Consider the following 20,892-nt stretch of genomic DNA (forward strand, 5'->3'; position numbering starts at 1 on the left):
ACCATTATAAAGCAATTATACTCCAATAAAGATGTTAAAAAATAAATGTTATTCTGTAATTCTACTACAAAATGAGTTAGAATTTCAGAACATGTCTGAAAATGACATGTGTCCTCTTAAATGATATTCTACTGAGACAGTCTTTTTTAAGGTTTCACTAATTTGGATCAAGAAAAATTAATTTTCTAATACTTAAATTATGACAGTTAACCAAAATGACCTTAGTATGTAGCCAGCTTCTATTTTTATTAACATTTTATTATTGTATATGTATTTTAAGTCTTGGTTCCTCCATGAAGAACTAACATATTAATGACAGTTTTAAATGTGAAAGGTCAAATGCCCTATTTCTTTATTGTTGAAAGTAAAAAGACATGTCCCTGCATCAGGGTATTGGTCAAGCAACCTACTAGTCAAGTAAGAGTAGAAATTTTTCAAAATATTGTTGCAAATTTTTGTTTGGGGGAATTAATTTGGGCGAATTTTTGAAAATAGTCTGAAATTATGTGGAACCAGGCCTGGTAGATAGAGTGGGTTATAAAACTTTGTAATAATATTTTGGATGATTTGTAACTATAATGAAGAGACCAATTTTTCTTTTGGCTCAGAGATGACTCTACAAAAGAGAAATTTTGAAAATGTTTGGAGAAAGGGCAGTACCAGTGGAAGACACAATACATGTGTCCTCATGCATGACTGCCTTGAGGCGGCTCTCATTTGAACTTAAAGATTATGAGATGTTTGCTTACAAATCACCAGTTCAAGAACAGGATGGGAGAGGTTATGTTTATGTTTAAAAAATCTGATTATCAAAGGTAAGAAGTTTCATTTTTCAAGAAAATGAAAACTTTTTTTTTGCAAACAATACCAGAGTGAAATTATTCTAAGATCACATCTTAGGCAAAGACTCCTAAGAACGCTTTTTATTTTCTAGATTAAAAAAAAAAAAAGATCCCACACACCCAATATTCCTCTCTATGCCTAAGAAATTAATTTCTCACCACTTTGGGTGATAGCAGCGAAAGTCATTCTGAGGTTAATCAAAAATTTTAAGACAAGGGATATATGACATGGGAACACTGGTATATACCGGCCATGATTAACTAAGAAGTGTACATAAGTAACTAAGCTGTCCATTAAAAACTTTAAAAAAAAAAGGCAGGAAACTTGGCAAAATCTGTGATTTAAAAGCAGTTGATGTTAGTTGTCTTCATTATTAATACATTTATCTGTTACGATGCATCAGAGAAATTCTCTCTGAATATATCACTTTTACAAGTTTATTGTGGATAAAATAGACCCAAATAAAGCTGCATATATTTAAGTATACAATTTAATGTTTGTTAGATGTAAACATCCATGAAATCATCACCACAATTAGTATTGTGAATACATCTGTCACCCCCAAAAGTTTCCTCATGCCCCTCTGTAAGTCGTCCCTCCCCAGACAAACATAAATTTGCTTTCTGTCACTATAGATTCTGTTACAAGATTTTATATAAATGGAGTCATTCCATATCTTCTCTCTTTTGTCTGGCTTCTTTCACTCAGCCTAATTATTCTGAGATTCATCTGTGTTGTTGTATGTACCAGTATTTTATTCCTTTTTATTATTAATTATCCCTTTTTATTCTACTTATTCCAGATATTTCTATTTATTTATTTAATTTCCTTTTATGGATGTACCAGAGTTTGTTTGTCCATTTACCTGTTGATGCTCATTTGAGATGTTTGCAGTTTTTAATTTTTATTCATAAAGCTGCTATGAACATTTATGTACAAATCTTTGTATAAACATATGATTTCTTTTCCCTTGAGTTGTAGTTAAGTGTACATTTAAATTTTTAAGAAACTGCCAGTTTTCCAAAGCAGTTGTACCCTTTCTCACTTCCACCAGCAGTGTATGAGATTTCTGGCTCCTTCTTATCCTCCCCAGTGCTTGGTGCAGTCAGCTTCTTTCAGTTTTAACCCTTCTAATGCGTGTGAAGTGATATCTCATTGTGGTTGGTTTTTTTTTTTTTTTTTTTTTGCGGTAAGTGGGCCTCTCACTGTTGTGGCCTTTCCCGTTGTGGAGCACAGGCTCTGGACGTGCAGGCTCAGCGGCCATGGCTCACGGGCCCAGCTGCTCCACGGCATGTGGGATCTTCCCGGAGCGGGGCACGAACCTGTGTCCCCTGCATCAGCAGGCAGACTCTCAACCACCGCGCCACCAGGGAAGCCCTCTCATTGTGGTTTTGAGTTGCATTCCCCTGATGGATAATGATGTTGAACTTCTTTTCATGTTTTTATTTGGCATCAATATTTCTTCTTTAGTGATGTGTCTGTTCAAATTTTACCAATTTTCACTGGGTTGCTTATCTTGTTAATTAGTCATGAGTTCTTTATATAGCTTAGACACAATTCCTTTGTCAGATATATATCTTGTAAATATTTTCTCCTAGGCTGTGGCTTTCATAACAGTGCTGTTTGAAGAGCAAAACTTTTAACTTTTGATACAGTCTCATTTACTGACTTTTTTCTTTTGGGGTTGTGCTTTCAGTGTCACGTTTTATTTTTTTTATTTATTTTTTTATTTTTATTTTTTTGCTGTACGCGGACCTCTCACTGTTGTGGCCTCTCCCGTTGTGGAGCACAGGCTCTGGACGTGCAGGCTCAGCGGCCATGACTCACGGGCCCAGCCGCTCCGCGGCATGTGGGATCTTCCCGGACCGGGGCACGAACCCGTGTCCCCTGCATCGGCAGGCGGACTCTCAACCACTGCGCCACCAGGGAAGCCCTCAGTGTCATGTTTTAAAGTCTTTACCAAATTCAAGGTCGCTAAGATTTTCTCCTATGTTTTCTTCTAGAAGTTTTATAGTTTTAGCTCTGACATTTAGGACTATGAGCCATGTTAAGTTAAATTTTATGTGTGATATCAGCTAAGAGTCAAGGTATATTTTATTTCATTTTTGCATAAGGCTACCCAGTTGTTCCATCACTTAACCTCAGTGGACTATAGTTTCCTCATTTGTAAAATGGGATTACATCTTCCATCTCGAAAGTTTGTTGTGGAAACTAAATAAAACAATACATGTATAGTGCCTAGGACCTGATAAGCACTTAATAAATATAATTTCCTTCCTATACACCCTCCCCCAAAAAAACTCTTAAAAAAAACTATGGAATACTACTCACTGTGTATTAGAAAATGATTTATCACTTAGTATAAGATTTAAATAAAGATACGAGCAAAGAATTAATAGACTCTTGAAAGTTCGGTGCTAGAAAGGTTTTCAAAACTTATTTCATCCAACCCTGTCCTTTCAAGATGGAGAACATGAAACCGGAGGGCTGACATGATTCACCCAAGGTCATTCACCAAGCTGGTGGCAAAGATGGGCTAGAACCCAACCCCTTAGCCCTCATCTCAACGCTTACTCATCATTACTTAATTGAAAGGTGGGCTGCAAGCAAATTTTTCAGAGTGAAAAATCACCACATACATTGAAATAGAACAGTTTTGAAAGAGACATATAGGGCTTCCCTGGTGGCACAGTGGTTGAGAGTCTGCCTGCCGTTGCAGGGGACACGGGTTCATGCCCTGGTCCGGGAGGATCCCGCATGCTGCAGAGTGGCTGGGCCCGTGAGCCATGGCCGCTGAGCCTGCACGTCCAGAACCTGTGCTCCACAATGGGAAAGGCCACAACAGTGAGAGGCCCGCGTACTGCAAAAAAAAAAAAAAAGAGAGAGACATATAGTAATTTCCTCACAAAATTATTACTAATTACATCTAATAGCCTGAAAATGTTAGCACACAATCTTCTATCCAACAAAATTGAATTCATTATAGGTGGCTATTAAAATATTTGGGAATAAGTGTTAGGAGTAGATTCACAACATTATTGAGAGCTTTTTTAATGAATAAAAAAGGAAAATATTTATATATTTGGCTATGTGAAAATTAAAAATTTTGCCTGACAGAAGACATCATAAATTAGAATTTTTAAAAATGAGACAAATTAGAAAAAAGTGGCAAGCTATTTTAAGAGCTTGATTGATACACTTAATATATGATGAGCTGTCACGGATCCAGGGAAAACATGAAGACCCCAGCAGAAAATAGGCAAGGGGTACATACAAGTGTGTCCCAGATAAACACACATAACCATTAAGCAGAAGGAAAGAGTCTCTACCGACTAACATTTAAAGATTATATCTGAAAAAATGAGATATATATTTACGTCAGAGATTGCCAAAAATTTTAAAAGAGTAATAATACCCTACACCTTGGTGAGGGTGTGGAAAAAGGGCCCCTTTCATGTATGCTGTTGCTGTGAGCCTAGTATTGACACAGCTTTCCTGGAGGGCAATTTGGTAATTTCTATGAAAAATTCCATGAAATGATTGACCCAGAAATGCCATTGCCATGAATTTATCTTATAAAAATACCTACCCAAGTGCCTAAAGATATTTTTATTAAGACATACATTGCAGGCTGGGTTGAATATCAAAAACTGAGAACCCAACAAAATGTCCACTCACCATTGAATAGTGTAAAACTAAATAGAGGGAGGATGCATTCGTATGGCATGCTCTGCTCTTCTCAGAAGAATGAAGTTGCTCTATATATACCACCTGGAAAAGCGTCAATGACGCATTAAGTGAAAAAGCAAATTGTAAAGATGTGTAGGCTGATCCTACTTTGTAAAAGCGGGGAAGGGAGAAATAGGTATTTGAATATACATGGAAGAAAGCTTTACTCGGACTCCTTAGTTAAAGGTGACAGAATGAGGAGGAACTAGCATAAGCCAGAAGGAATTGTTTGTCTCCCATCACTGGGAACCCACAGGTACAGTTGGCCCAAGAGGTAGCTGGATCTGGGGGCTCAGGCAATGTTCTCATCGTCTCCCACTGATTCTGCCTCCCTCCATGTTTCGTCCTCATTCTTTTTCATCCCAGACAGCCTCCTCCCTCATGCAGCTCAAAAATATGGCCATTGGTAATCTAACTTCAGATTTTCCTAGTAGAATGACCTGCAAGAGTAAGAGACAGAATTTCCTGCCACGTCCCGCAGGAATCACAGCTAGGACTCTGACATTTCCGTCCCACTCCCGTTAGGGATCAAACCTTTTCCTGAAGCAATGACTTGGGTCGGGGGGCCAGGGCTCATTCTCAGCGGCAGGTGAAGCTCCTGATTCCATCTCTGGGAGCAGTGGGAGCACAAGTGTGGGCTCAGACTGGGGGCCAATGGTTCCCCACAGGGAGGACTTCTACTAAACAACCAGTATCTACTACACACAGGATATCTTTAATAACAATAACGTTAGGAAGTGGGTTATTATTGTAATTGAAAAATGCAAAGGGTGGGACTCCAGAAAATGGTATAAAAAACAAACAGCAAACCAGGAGTCCTATCTCACCTCTAATCAGGTGCCCTTTTCAAGATTTAGAAGACCAAAGACACACACACACAGAGACACATTTTTCCATTATTTTGTCAAAAAGTGGCATAGGTCTTTCTTGGCAACAAAGTAGTTAATTTCTTCTGGAAAGATACTGGGAAAGGAATTTTTGTTGGAGAGGCTGATTCAACCTTTTCTGGGAGCAGAGACGCTTAGATTTTGTGAGATAAGTGAAGGGAATGTAGAGGCCCAGGTGCGTGCTGAAGTGGCTCCGTGTGAGCTTGTCCTGGAGCCCCTCAGGGCAGGAGGACTGGAGGGTAAGGCCAGCCCCAGGCTTTCTGACAGCTTCTGAACGGGCAGTAAATGTCCCCAGAATGGATCTTTCTCTCCAGAAAGCAGTCGGTGCACTCTGTCTGTCACACTTGCTGCTGACTGCCTTCTCCCCATCACCCCCCACTGCCACCCCCAAGTAGGTCCGTCAAAGAGAAACCAGGAATCTGGAATGCAAGACCTAACAGTTAAACTCATTAGCTTGGATTCCACAAATCATGCATTTGAGATAAATCAGATAGGAGCTATAATGAAGTTTCTGTATTTATTACCTTTGAATAAAAGATTTACTTTACAAATTATAGGGTAAATAAGATTGCAGAGGAAAGGGGAAAGCTACTTTTCAAGCACCCTTCACTATTTCAGAAACATCCATCAACAGGTAATCAACTGATAAGCCAGTGACTAATGATAAATCACTGCTGTCTATTCAATCAAGTATTTTTTTAAATCCTCTTCTACTGGACACTATAGCCTGGTTCCTTATTTCTTTTTTTTTTTTTTTTTTTGCGGTACGCGGGCCTCTCACTGCTGTGGCCTCTCCCGTTGCGGAGCACAGGCTCCGGACGCGCAGGCTCAGCGGCCATGGCTCACGGCCCCAGCCGCTCCGCGGCACGTGGGATCCTCCCGGACCGGGGCACGAACCCGTGTCCCTTGCATCGGCAGGCGGACTCTCAACCACTGCGCCACCAGGGAAGCCCCTGGTTCCTTATTTCTGTGTATATCCTTGAGTAATTAAACAAAGTGTAATTCAGAATGTTTTACTAATTCAGATTACTGGAAAGTTTTTATTGTAGGATAGTTAAGACTCAGATGTGACGTCTGATATCAGATGTGATTTCTGGCCTAGTTATAGTGGTTAAGACTTTTGAGTCAGATCTGGTTCAAGTTCAGGTTCTATCATTTAATGCCATCTTGGGCAAGTTGCTTGCCTCTCTGAGCCTCAGTTCTCTCATCTATATAACTGGATAACCATACCCCTCTTATGGAATTGCTGTGAGGATTCAGTGAGAAGCTTAGCACACAGTAATCCATAAGTAAATATTAGCTTTAGTTTTTAATCTTTTTAGTCATGTATTGTGTTTTAAATGTAACTGACTCTCCTAGGTTCCCAAGACATTTCCTTTTTAAAGTTTTGATTTAGTGAGGACAGAATAGAGTGAGAACAGAATAGGGCTGGCTTTAAACACATGTTGGCCAAGGGCTCAACTGTTCAGTACAATAGGTCATGTAGTATCTGAAGGGGAAAAAGTCTATCATCTGAATCAATCTGTCAACTTTAGTTCATTGATTTTATAGGATTTGTGGATTCTTTCCTTAAGAGAGCAACCTTCACCATTATGTTCTACCTTTCCATTAACAGACAAATGAACAAATAAACAAACAAACAGACAAGCAAAATTCTTCTCCACAGAGTTAGGCAGTATTTTGATCTATTCAGCCTTGAGAGAGTCCACCAGCACAGATGGTTCCCATTTCAATAACTAGGGTATGGCACTTGCAGGCAGTGTTTACCCACAGACAGCACTGAGTGATGAGCTAGGAAATTGTGAGGCAGGTCAAGCAACTCCGATCAAGTAGAATGAGTGGCAATAAAGTATTATAAAATGAAAAGTGGCAAATTGGGAAACAATATTTGGCACACATGTAACAAGCAAAGGCTATAAAATACTAATATCAGAATGTAAAAATATAAAAGAGACTCTACCAATCAATCAGAAATGCCAAACAATCCAAAAGAAGAATGATACTAGGTTAGTCTCTGCCAAGTCACAAAAGAAATTCAAAAGGTTAAGAATTTATGAAAAGAAGCTGAGCCTCATCAGGAATCAGGGAAATTCAAATGAAACCAATAGTGGCTCACCATTTTTGATTATCAGACTTGCAAAAGTTAAAAACAATGATAAATACCTAATGTTGAGGATTTCAAGGAATGGATATTCTCTTAAATTACATATTTTTTCTATTGCTGCAGTTACAAATTGCCACAAACTTAGTTGCTTAAAACAACACAAATTTATTACCTTATGTTAGTTAGAAGTCCAATAAGAGTCTCACTGGGCTAAGATCAAGGTGTCAGACAGGGCTGTATTCCTTTCTGGCGCCTCTGAGGAGGATCCATTTCCTTGCTTTTTCCAGCTTCTAGAGGAAACCAGCATACCTGGACTCCTTCTTCCATCTTTAAACACAGCAATGTTACATTTTCTTTGATCATTCTTCTGCTGTAATCACATCTCTCTCTGACCACAGCTGGGAAAGATTCTCTGCTTTTAAAGATTCATGTGATTAGATTGGACCCAATCAGATAATCCAGGATAATCTCCCCATCTCAAGGTCTTTAACCTTAGTCACATCTACAAAGTCCCTTTTGCCAGATAAGGTAACATATTCCCAGGTTCTCAGAATTAGGATGTGGACATCTTTGGGAGGGAGCATATTCTGCCTATCATATTAATGGTGATAGTCTAGTCTATTTGGAGGAGAGTTTGGAAATACAGTCAGCCCTCCGTATTCACAGATTCTTCATCTGTAAATTCAACCAACCTCGAATTGAAAATATGCGGAAAAAATTTTAATTTCAGAAAATTCCAAAAAGCAAAAATTGACTTTGCCACACTGGCAACTATTTATATAGCATGTACATTGTATTTACAACTATTTACATACCATTTACATTGTATTAGGTGTTATAAGTAAACTAGAGGTGATTTAAAGTATATGGGAGGATATGCCTATGTTATATTCAAATACTACACCATTTTTTATAAGGGACTTGAGCATCCACAAATTTTGGTATCCTGATGGGTCCTGGAACAAATCCCCCATGGATACTGAAGGACGACTGTGTATGTAAACCTACTAACGCAGAAATTTGACCTTTGATTATCTATCCTACAGAAAACTTGCACATTTGTATGGAAGTGTATGTCCAGAGACGTTCATTGTAGCATCATTTATGAAAGCAAGAGATTAAAACAAATGAAATACTCAAAAAAGGATTTTTAAGTAAATTATGTCTGTGTTACCAGGTAGCAGTTAAAAATACAAATACAGGCAGATCTCTATGTGCTGATATGAAAATATCTCCATAACATATGGTTAAGTGAAAAAAAGAAAAAAAAAACAAGTTGAAGTTATACTAAAATAAACATTTAAATGGAAACTTATAGTTTAAGAATTTTTAAAATGTCTGGAAGGATCCTCACTAAACCTTTGAGAAGTAGAGTGAAATTGAGGATAGAGGATGGAGGGGATATTCACTTTATCTCTCTTGATAAGCAGATAGATGACAGATAGATAGCTAGAGAGATGATAGATGAACGATAGGGATATCTATATCTCTGTAATGTTTGAATTTTCACAGGAGTGTATTCACATTTACTTGTATTTTAAAAAAATATTGTTTAAAATCAAAGTGCACTGGACTTTGGCTAAGTCATGAACATAGCTACAAGATGTACGCTACTCACTAGGCTTGAGTTCACTGGCCTGTAAATTTAGGGGATTGAACACAAAGACTCTAAATTCCACCTCTAGATTTAATAAGTAGATATAGCAAAAATTTTTAACTCAATTTAGTAGTATTTTGGTCATCTGTGAAAAGGAAAGCAATCATTACTTTATTGATTCTTAAAATCATGCCCTAAGTTTTCAGGAATGACCTTGACTTTAAACATTTAAAATTTTTGATTCTGTAAATATATTACTACTTGTCAAATTGTGTGACTAAATTTGGATTCAGAAAATATTATCTCCACAGGTATTCTAGTACACTGCTAGTGGTAATGTACATTGGTATGTTCTTTCTAAAAAGCAAATCACAGTAGTCGAAAGCTTTAAAAAAGTTTAAGCTTTGACCTAGTAATCCCACATGTAGACCTTTATTCTAAGAAAAAATATTAAAAACAATCTAAATGTCCAAAAATATAGAAATGGTTCAATAAATTAAGTTGTATGTGCAGGGGACATTATTATACAGCCATTGAAAATATCTCAAAGAAATATTAATAACCAGGGGAATTTACAATTAAATATTGAGTGAAAAAATATAGAGAGACATATATATATATCCTGTCCACTATATAGGTTTTATGCATTGGGCCTAGAATAAAGATTGGAAGGGAATGTACCAAAATGGTAATGATGAGCAACTCTAGGTTGTGATATTTTAAATACTTCTAGGCAATTTTCAAGTATTACTTTTATAATCACTAAATAAAATTTATAATAACCTCTGTACTTATAAATTACAGTTAGCTCTTCAAATGAAAAATTTCACTAAGAGTTTATAGAAAAATCACTAATTCTCTTTACATTTGAAAAATCATCTTTTTTTTCTTTCTTCCTTCTGCTTGTTTTGGGTTTACTCTTCTGTTTCTAGTTTCCTAAGGTGGAAGGTTAGCTATTGATTTGAGATCTTTCTTTTTAAATATAAGTCTTTAGAGCTATAAATTTTCTTCTAAGCACTGACTTAGCTGTATCCCATAGTTTTCAACATGATATATACTTTATCAAAGTAGCTTCTACTTTCCCTTATGATTTCACCTTTGACCCACTGGTTTTTAGGAGTGTGTTTTTTAAAATTTCCATATAATTGTGAATTTTCCAAATTTCCTCCAAATATTTTTTTCTAATTTAATTCCATTGCAGTCAGAGAATATACTTTGTATGATTTCAGTCCTCTTTAATGTACTGAGACTTGTTTATGGCTAACATGTGGTCTCTCCTGGAGACTGTTCCATGTGACTTTGAGAAGAATGTGTATTTTGCTGCTGTTGATTGGAATGTTCTGTATATGTCTGATAGGTCTAGTTAGTTGGTTTATAGTGTTGATCAAGTCTTACATTTTCATATTGACCTTCTGCCTATTCTGTCCTTCACTGGAAATGGGATGTTGAGGCCTCCCCAACTATGATTGCTGAATTGTCTATTTCTCCCTTCAGTTCTGTCCATTTTTGCTTATGTACTTTGGGTTCTGTTGTCAGATGCATATATGTTTATAATTGTTATGTCTTCCTGACAGATTGACCATAGATTGAAACTTTTATAATATTTTTTATCTCTGGTAACAGTTTTTGTCTTAAAGTCTATTTTTTCTTTCTGATGTTAATATAGCCGCTCCAGCTCTCTATTGGTTATTGCTTGCATGGTATATTTTTTCCCTCCAATCTGTTTGTATCCTTGAGTATAAAGTGTGTCTTCTCTAGGCACCAAGCAGTTGGATTATTTTTTAAAATCTGTTCTACTTCAACCTTTTTGTTTTTCTTTTACATCTTCATTGGAGTATAATTGCTTTACAATGGTGTGTTAGTTTCTGCTTTACAACAAAGTGAATCAGCTATACATATACATGTATCCCCATATCTCTTCCCTCTTGCGTCTCCCTCCCTCCCACCATCCCTATCCCACCCCTCTAGGTGGTCACAAAGCACTGAGCTGATCTCTCTGTGCTTTGCAGCTGCTTCCCACTAGCTACCTATTTTACATTTGGTAGTGTATATATGTCCATGCCACTCTCTCACTTTGTCCCAGCTTACCCTTCCCACTCCCCATGTCCTCAAGTCCATTCTCTATGTCTGCATCTTTATTCCTGTCCTGCCCCTAGGTTCTTCAGAACCATTTTTTCCCCCTAGATTCCATATATATGTGTTAGCATATGGTATTTGTTTTTCTCTTTCTGACTTATTTCACTCCTACCTGTAGCTTTTAATTGACATGTTTAATCCATTTGTATTTAATGTAATTACTGACAAGGTAGGACTTAGAGCTGCCATTTTCTATTTGTTTTCTATGTCTTATCTTTTTTATTCCTTGGTTGATCTGTCACTGCTTTCTTTTGTGTTAAACAGTTATTTTTTAGTGTGCGATTGTTGTCTATTTTACTGTATTTTTGGAGTTAGTTTCTTAGAGGTTGTCCTGGGGATTACAATAAACATCTTAACTTAAAATCGTCTAATTTAGATTAATACCAGACTAATTTTAATAGCATAAAAAACCTTGGCTCCAGTACAGCTCCATTTTAGTTCTTAACCCTTCCTGTGTGAGAGTAGCTTTTGGAGGGATATTCATTGTCTCCTTTCTGCTAGTAAGCACTGGTTATGTCTCACTTTAACTAATGGGTATGTCTTAAAGAATTCCTAATTTCTAGTTAGGGGTGAAATGAAGAGATAAAGTAACCACATTAGCCATGTAAGCAGAGAACATGGCACCTTCAATTCACATAGGAGATTTTGAAGGAGGCATCCCCATTCACTGAGCTTTCTCAGTTTTCATTTGGCAGCTCATAAAAGGATTTTATGTGCAACTGAAAAAATGTAAAACCGTTTCCCACGTGCTTTAAAAAGACTATAATGCATTTTCAAATACAAAGGGCTATAGGGAGATTTCCTGACAAGCTTGAATAAAGGTAGGAATTTCAATTTTTTATGAGATTCTTTAAGCACTGAGTCTAAGGCAGCAGTAGCTCGCTCTTGCTAGCTGTGAACGCGTTGTAACTCCCAAGCTGAAGAGAGGTAAATGAGCATTCCAGGGTCTGCAAAATGAAAAAAATACATTTGCAATTCATGTGTCACAGAAACAATCATTCTTCAAATTTTATCATCAAGAAGTGAGAAAGGCAAATCACCCTGTATATATACATTCACAAACATACATTTATATAATGTATAACACATCTCTTTGTATTGCAATGATATTTGGCCATGGCTTGTATACAGTAGTTTCCATATGGTCTTTCAAACCATGTGCATCAGTTCAACTCAAAATAGCTTGGTGTTGGTGTTAGGCAGATCTGAACTTGAGTCATGGTGTTGCCACTTACTCCCAGTGTGACTTGGTACTTCATCTCTTAATCATTTAATCTCTTTATGACTCAGTTTCTTCAACCAAAAATATTGACTTAAATTTGGTACCCACCTCACAGAGCAACTGAGATGATGAATCAATGTGATTAGCTATTGCTAATAATATAAGTATTAATTAAAAATAATAACAGAAACTATTTTGAGCACCTGCTACATGCAGACCAAGGTACTAGGGCCTAAAGACAAATGGTAGATGGAATATATTGAATCCATGTGATTCAAATATGCTTCAAGCTAAGTCTGAGAAACAAGAAATAATGACATACAGAATGCTGATATAAATCAAAGCAAATCTCAATGGAATTTCTAGGAGAACTGGGGACAATAGGATTAAAGTAGTAATAGAATTGTCATTGGAATGTGTCTACTTAACGTCTTCAACATACTAATGAAAATAGCTCTTTTTTTTTTTTTTTTTTTTTTTGGCAAATCTTCACTGTACTTGTACTTTCTTCAATACCCTGAAGAAGTTCTATTAGTATTGATTGGTCTTTGAGTTCAATAATAGATTACCTTCATTTTTTACAATTTAAGGTTTTTTAAAAATTATATTTATAAATGTTTGTAAAGTAAATTATGTTTTAAATGGTTCTGAATGAGTTTCATGCTTTCTAGTCACCACATTTTGTTCATTTCACTCCTTACTTAAAATATATTCCCATCTCTTGTCTGTCAACTCAAATCCTATCCAGTCTTTCAGAATCATCACCAATACCACTTCTTCTCTGAACCTTTTTGACAAATCTGGGTTTTCATCTGGAGCATAGAGTTCAGCAAGGCTTTTAATTTTTTTTTCAGAGATGGAAAAGTGGCCATTTAAAAGTAGTTTTTGGTTTTCTTCACTTTTATAGGAAAACTTTTTATTTTGAGAAAGAATTCTAACATGCATTTTGATTATGCAAAAGTAAAGCCAAAACGCTACTCTGGAATGGGGACACTAGGGGCCATAAGTAGCCAAACTACTTTGCACAAAGATGTCAATATTTGACTTTACCATGGAAAGACTTACATCTTGTATAAATTAGCTTTTGCCACAATAATGGTGCATAACAAACAACCTCAAAACACAGTGACTGAAACAAAAGCTTTTTATTTTCACAGATCTGTGAGTCACCTGGGTTGGTTTTGCTTCACATTGCAGATCTGCAAATTTGGGTCTTTCCCTCATGTCTTTCATCCTCCTTGGTCCCATTGGGCTCTTCAGGACACATTCTTCTCATGGTGATGGCAAAGGCACAAGGGCGAAGCCCAACATAAATACTTTTCAAGCTAATTTTTGCATTGCAGCTGCTAACATCCTACAGCCCAAAGCAAAACACATGTCCAAGTCAAAGTCAAGAGGCAGGGACTTTAGTAGGAGAGAATATAAAGCTATAAGGCAGAGGGTGTAGATACAAGAAGTGGTGAAGAATTGGGTCCAATAATTCAATCTATCAGATATCTCCATAAAGATAGCAGTTGAAACTGAGTGAGGGATTTGGGATTTGGAGTTCCACTTGCTGGACCAGGGAAAGGAGAGCAAAAGATAAACAATCTTCACAACGCAGGAACAGGTGGGAATTAATGAGAGAGTTGACTGTGACCATTTTGTGATACCCAAGTTCCTTGGTAGAGTCCCTTAAATGTTACTGCTTGATAGTAGCTGGGTTGGGGAAATTAAGACAGGCCCATGAGCAAAGCAGAGTCAGGAACGTTGGATAGACAATCTAGTTTTGGAATGATTGTAGAATTCGTCTATAATAAGATGTCTGGCCATGAAGACAAGCAACAGTGAGAGAGAATTGTGGGAAATAAGAGTTTTCCTCCAGGGTTTTTAGAAATATTCAATGTGGGCAACCCAGCGAACACTAAACTTTCTGCTAATATGGGCATATAGAGTCTGCTGTTTGAGATATCACAGTGGTATAATAACTGTGAAGCAAGACATGCCTAATTCAAGCAGCTTTACAAGTGATATTATTAATTATAACTTGTCTATTTTAGATTAGACTAAGTTTTAGTCACTTACTGAAACTCTGAGCCCAAACTCATTTATTTGGATACAAAAGTAACATATCCCTGTAGGCTTAAGTCATACGTCTCATGATCACTTATATATCTCATCATTTACACAGTCCATATGTATGAAACCCAAACTATACACAAGATAAACAGCTATGTAAAACAAAGTTTCTAATTTCAAATTATCAGTCCAAATAAAGTGATAACACTATAAGACAGAAGATACAAAGTCTATAAATATTTTGAAGAGACAGGCACTATTCAGTGAGAATCTTGACCTATAAAAGTTTAATAAAACAAACCTGATCATAGTAACAAATCCCTTAATGTTTTTATTTTTTCATTTTTTAAGTTTTTTTTTTGGTTCCAGGCTTATGTTTATTAAAATCTAAACAAAGGATTCCTCTGCAAGGTACTTTCCCATGTGATAAGAGTCAGCTGCCCCACTGCCCTCCTACATTCACTCTAACTTCCAGTGACAAAAAAGGCAGAGGGTGATACATGTCATTGATTATAAAAATCTATGCTCTGTAATTTAAACAAATTCCTTTCCAATGTGTTTAGTTATTTCTGAAGAACTCCATGGCTCATCAGTCGGCTAGCAGGCCAATGGACAATCATCGCTAACTACAAAGTACTTCAAGTCTATAAATTCATCTCTCAAGTTTTGACATTTAAAGAAAAAAGCACTGGACAGAGAATAATAAACAAATATGGGATGACTGAACCAGTTCACTGAATCAGTCCACACCAGAGTTCTTCATGGCCCAACACCAGAGCTAAATTTCTTCAAAAATCAGATTCCAAATGTCCCACAATCTCTTTCAAATATGTGTTTTTACAAATTAGGGAATCAACATTTCTTTATAGGAGCATGTAAACAGTTTTCAGCTCTGAAGGAGGAGTCTGTAAAACCTGAGAAACTGTATAACTGAGAATCTCTTCAGAATGACATGTTTAAGCTGAGAGAAGGGACAGTGGTAGTGTTCTCTCATGGTTCACAGGCTTTTGTTGATGTTGCTGGTGTTTTTAATCAAAGAAAAGATGGAGTATCTTTTCTAGGTCTTGCAGGCCACTTTCTCTTTTTATCATCTATATGATTGTTCAAGTAGAACAATTACTAGAAATCTTTAAGCTATTATTTCTGGGCCTTCCTTAATTTCCTTGGAAAAAAAAAAAACTACACCGGAAACATGCTATACCTGATTATTCAATTAGATGAAGCAGCACAAGAAGAGATCCAAGAATGTCCCTGCTCACATCAGACAGACAACTTGGATCTGAAAGATTAGCACATTAAATGACCGCCAAATAATCAGATTCCAAACATTAAAGACAATAACATATCAAATAGACAGCCAAACATGGTGGTATGTTTTAAAAGATTGTGCCCACAATAAGCAAATGACATAGTGGTGGAACATCAAAACAAAGCTGATAAATAAAAAGGCACACTCTGAAAGTTCAGGAGTAGAAAGAATAGTTCTTTTTGGTTTGTTTTGTGTCTAATGTAGGAGGAAAGGAAAACAGGTGTATTCAAATCATTTTCAGGTGAAGCGTTCTGTCCGTTGAAGCAGTTAACGGTGGCTTCTTTCTCCCCGGACTAAAGCAGTCTTTTCTTCCACTGGCTTCTGAGAACGTGTTTAGTGTTCCGATGTGTAGAAGTGCTACATCAGGGCTACAACCCGTGTTGAGATAGCTGGGAACACCCAATTGGTCCACCAGCTGGAATTAGAATCCATAGTAGTAATAAGAGTTTCCGAAGGCTTGGTTATCTTTGACCTGTCATCCAGATGCAGCTCCCCAGTGATAAACGTTTTGGACAGTTCTCAAGCATCCGCAGAATGTCCGACATCCTCAAAGTTTTCAGTAGCATCACCTCCAGCTTGTTCCCTTAAGACTTCTTCCCCAGCAGGGCGCTCCTCCAAAAATTTGCTCAAATCGTACACCTTGTAATGCAGGATCAGCCAGGTGCTCTTGCTGTGGTTCTGCTTCAGGATCTCTTCCAGGGTGTAGTACTTCACGGCTTTGCCAGACTCCTTGGCCATTTCGGAGCGCAGCGAGCCTTGGACCCTAAAGGGAGCAGCGGAGCCGAGCCGGGCGGAGTACAGCCAGCGTCTCCGCGAACTTGTCCCCGGACATTCCCTGCGGCTCGGCTCCGCACCTGGGCCCCCTTACTGTTTTTAAATGGACAATGACAATCAGTAAGTAGCTGGCTCAGCATTCAAAATGCTAAGTACATAAGCCAAGCATACATCATCTAAATGTTAGAATCCATCTTGAGACTCCCAATGAAGAATATACCACAGAAACCCAAAGCAATTAAATATGCCCATTCACTTATATATTTGTTCAAAAACTAATCACAGAGCTCTTATTATGTGCCAGACAAGCACGAAGGAAGTAACAATGAACAAAGTAGACAAGGGCTCTGCCTTCTTTCCAGTTAGTTGAGAGAAAAGACACAAAAATCAGCCAGCAAACAAATAAAATGAACAAATCCATTCTGGAAAAACCTAATTGCTACAAATAAATTAAAGAAGGGTGCTATGATGGAGCATGAATCTACTTTCTAGCAGGTTGTCAGGGAAGGCCTCTCTGAAAAGTACCCTTTGAACTGTGACCTAAATGGAGCTAATTGTGCAAAGATGATCTGGGGCAAAAGTACTACAGGCAGAGGGAATAGCAACTGCAAAGGGTCTTAACTGGGTGTGATGTTGGCAATAGGAAATATTAGCTCTTAACATTTCTTTCCTTTTACTTCTTGCTTAGTTTAATAAAATCAGTTTTTAATCACTCATAATACTGGAGAAAGTCAATGACTCTATTAGCCCAAGACTCATTATATTCATTAGTATTTTTAGATTTGTAGTAGATTTTGTAAACACTAGAAAAAGACGATGTTTGACATTTTGTAAATTTAATATATATATTTAAAAGTCCAAAATATATGAAGAATTCATACAACTCAATAGCAAGAAAACAATCAGATTGAAAAATGGGCAAAAGATCTGAATAGACATTTTTCCAAAGACATACAGCTGGCCATGAAAAGATCTACATCACTACTCATCAGGGAAATGCAAATCAAAACCACAATGAGATATCACCTAACGCCTGTTAGAACAGCTATTATCAAAAAGGCAAGAAATAACATGTGCTGTCAAGGATGTGGAGAAAAGGGAACCCTTGTGCACTGTTGGGGAGGGTGTAAATTAGTGCAGTCACTATGGAAAACAGTATGGCGATACCTCACAAAATTAAAAATAGAACTACCATATGATCCAGCAATTCTCCTACTTCTGGGTATTTATCCAAAGAAAATAGAAACACTAATTCAAAAAGATATATGTGCCCTCATGTTCATTGCAGAATTATTTACAATAGCTAAGATACAGAAACAACCTAAGCGTTCACTGACAAATTCAATGGTTAAAGAAAAAAATATGTATCTATACACACACTATATATACACACATATACACAATGGAATGTTATTCAGCCATAAAAAAGAATGAAATCTTTCCATTTGTGCCAACATGGGTGGACCTTGAGGGCATTATGCTAAGTGAAATAAGTCAGAGAAAGACAAATACCATATGGTCGCACTTATATGTGGAATCTAAAAAAAAACTAAAAAACTGAACTCAGACACAGAAAACAGATCGGTGGTTGCCGGAGGCCGGCGGTGGTAGTGGACTTGGGGGTGGGGGAGTAAAATGGATGAAAGGGGTCAAAAGCTACAAACTTCCAGTTATAAAATAAATAAGTCATGGCGATGTAACATACAGCATGGTGACTGTAGTTAATAATACTCTATTGCATATTTGAAAGTTGCCAAGAGTGTAAATCTTAAAAGTTCTCATCACAAGAAATTTTTTTTAACTATGTAAGGTAACTGATGCTAACTGGACTTACTGTGGTGATCATTTTGTAGTCTATGCAAGTATCGAATCATAACATTGTATACCTGAAATGAATACAATGTCATATGTCAATTATTGTACCTCAATTAAATTTTTTTAAATAGAATAAAACTGTAGCATGAAATGTTGCCTCTGAAAAACTAGGGAAGCTGTCTCACTATTCCATCTTGTTTACTCTTGCCTTTCATAATTGTTCACTTCACACTTGGGCTAGCCAACATCACCTCTTCACCCAGGAAAAACAGCCCCAGCGGAACCTTCCCTCCTTCACTTTATTTCCCTAAACTTGCTATTCAGAGCACCTTCTTGAAGACTCCCTGGTGCTGGGAAGAAGAGGATAGCAGGATGGTAAAGAAATTCTTTGGAAATGCGAACTTACCCCACTGGTGAGGTTGACGTCAAGTCTCCTTCTCGTCCAGCTCCGATAGGACCACAGGCCACTAGAAGAGCTTCATTCAGGAGGTGTTCATCTTCCTTACAAAGTGGAAAATGGACTACAGCTCAGTAGTTTTTACCCTGTTTGTGAGAGCTGAAAGATCTGCTCTGGAAAGCCACAAAGTAGACACTATATTTCTAGTGTGAAAGGATTTCAATCTAAAATGGAACCAGAGGATATAAAAAGAAGAATCTCACGCATGTGCCCTCAGGAAAATGAAACTTAGGAATTGAGAGACTAATTTCTTGTGAATGCCTGACTGACAGAAAACCAGAACTTCTCTTCTAACCAAGGAAGATCCGCCAATCATCTCTCCCCATGCTCAAGCGAATGAACTTACCACTTGGACTCTGTCTGGATGCACCCTCTTTGCACTCCTCACTCACAGATAGAGGCCACCCCAACCCGTCCACAGACTCACCTGCAGCTTGTTGTAGTTGGCATTTCCTGAATTGCAATTCCTCTGCTATTGCCAAATAAATTTGATTTCTGGTTATTCAAGCTTGCCTCCGTTTACCTCTTTATTTAGGTTGACTCTGGATAATAATAGTACCTTGCACAAAGTGAGCATTCTACAAATATTCATTAAAGTAATGAATGAATAATTGATTACACAATTCTATAGATCAGTGAAGAAATGTTCAAATAAAACATAGGACAATAATAAATAACTTCAGAGTTTTCATTGTTGAAGATTTATTTTTGCAACCTAAGGGTATGGTCACACTAATTTCTGTCTTATACCAGATTTTCTGGCTCCATCCCACTCTATTTAGGGCCAGCTCCATTAAGCTGAAACAGGAGGTTTAAACTAAAACATGTTAAAAGAAAATCCATAGTACTTTAAAGAAAAGTCCTTTCTCTAGCAGGCAAACATTTTAAGAATGTTAATTGGAACAAATTTTGTATTGCAATCTTTTGTCACATTGTAAAATAATCCCTAACCAACTGCAGGGATTCTGTTGCTGAGAAGTCATTGCTGTTGGCAAAATTTAGGTGAAAAGAGAATAATTGTTGTGTTCTTTTGTTTAAGGGAATTGAATTGATTCTTGCATATGTAAAAAGATGACAGATCCTTAAAAATGTATGTACAGTTTAAAACTCAGTTATTTCCCAACTAAAGTTGGCAAAATGGTAGCCTAAGGGATTAGTCAATTTATAATCTACCATTCTCATTCATGGATTCATTAACTATGTAAAGAAAATGCATAGTCTTAATGTGTTAGACCCTAGTAAGTTTTGAAGACTTGATTTAATACCAGATCCTTTGATGCAGTTCAGTCGAGTTAAAATTCTACACCACTTTGCTCCTGCTCTCAAGAGCCAATTGTCCAATTTTCAGGAGTTTTGTGAACCAGTTGTAAAAACGCGGATTATTATTAACAAGATTATAAAAACTTACAGTTAAATTAAACATAAAACAAAGGTGATAAATACTCAAAACTCATCATTTCCTAGTGATTTTACTGTATTTTACTGTTATTTATGCTCTTGAGGTTATTTACATCTATTGTATATGTATGGCAGAAATATATGTAATGGGATGCTAATGAACAGCTTTTCTCAACTCCATGTTCAGTGATGTCACACTGAAAGTGGCCATGGTGGGACTATTTATCCCATAGAAATGAGAGAATCAGGGCTTAATTTATTGTTTTCTTGATTGTCCAGACAGAGAAAGTGATGGAGAAAATAATAATGACGAGCAATAAGCTTAAAAGTGTGTCCAAGAAATATATTGGAGAGCCAGTTGTTAGACCTTTACCAGAACACACTGAAGCTAAGGATTAAGATTTCAGGTGCATTAACCTAGAAGTCCCATCCCATGTGTCAGGGTCCATTCTCTAACAATGAAAGTCCTGACCTTGGGATAGAAGACCACGCTTGGTTGGGAGTTTATATTCATTGGAGCTTGTCTGCTTTTACAATTAAGTCTTAATCCTGTTGCTCAGCTT

The 20,892-nt window shown here is 37.1% G+C and overlaps 1 protein-coding gene and 1 pseudogene across 2 annotated transcripts in view; one reads left to right on the plus strand and one right to left on the minus strand.

Moving 5' to 3' along the window:
- Nucleotides 1-19,360, plus strand: part of MTERF1 (mitochondrial transcription termination factor 1) — a 462,335-nt gene extending 442,975 nt beyond the window's left edge. The window contains exon 11 of the transcript XR_014294933.1: nt 18,716-19,360. The gene's annotated coding sequence lies outside the window, so the exon portion shown is untranslated. The remainder of the gene's footprint in view (nt 1-18,715) is intronic.
- Nucleotides 15,630-16,623, minus strand: LOC309810073 (cytochrome b5-like; annotated as a pseudogene). Its single transcript has one exon. The product of its transcript is annotated as a cytochrome b5-like (transcript).
- Nucleotides 19,361-20,892: the final 1,532 nt, after the last annotated feature.

The sequence above is a fragment of the Mesoplodon mirus genome (genome assembly GCF_964341445.2).
Source record: "Mesoplodon mirus genome assembly, chromosome: 9".
Taxonomy (NCBI): Eukaryota; Metazoa; Chordata; class Mammalia; order Artiodactyla; family Ziphiidae; genus Mesoplodon; species Mesoplodon mirus.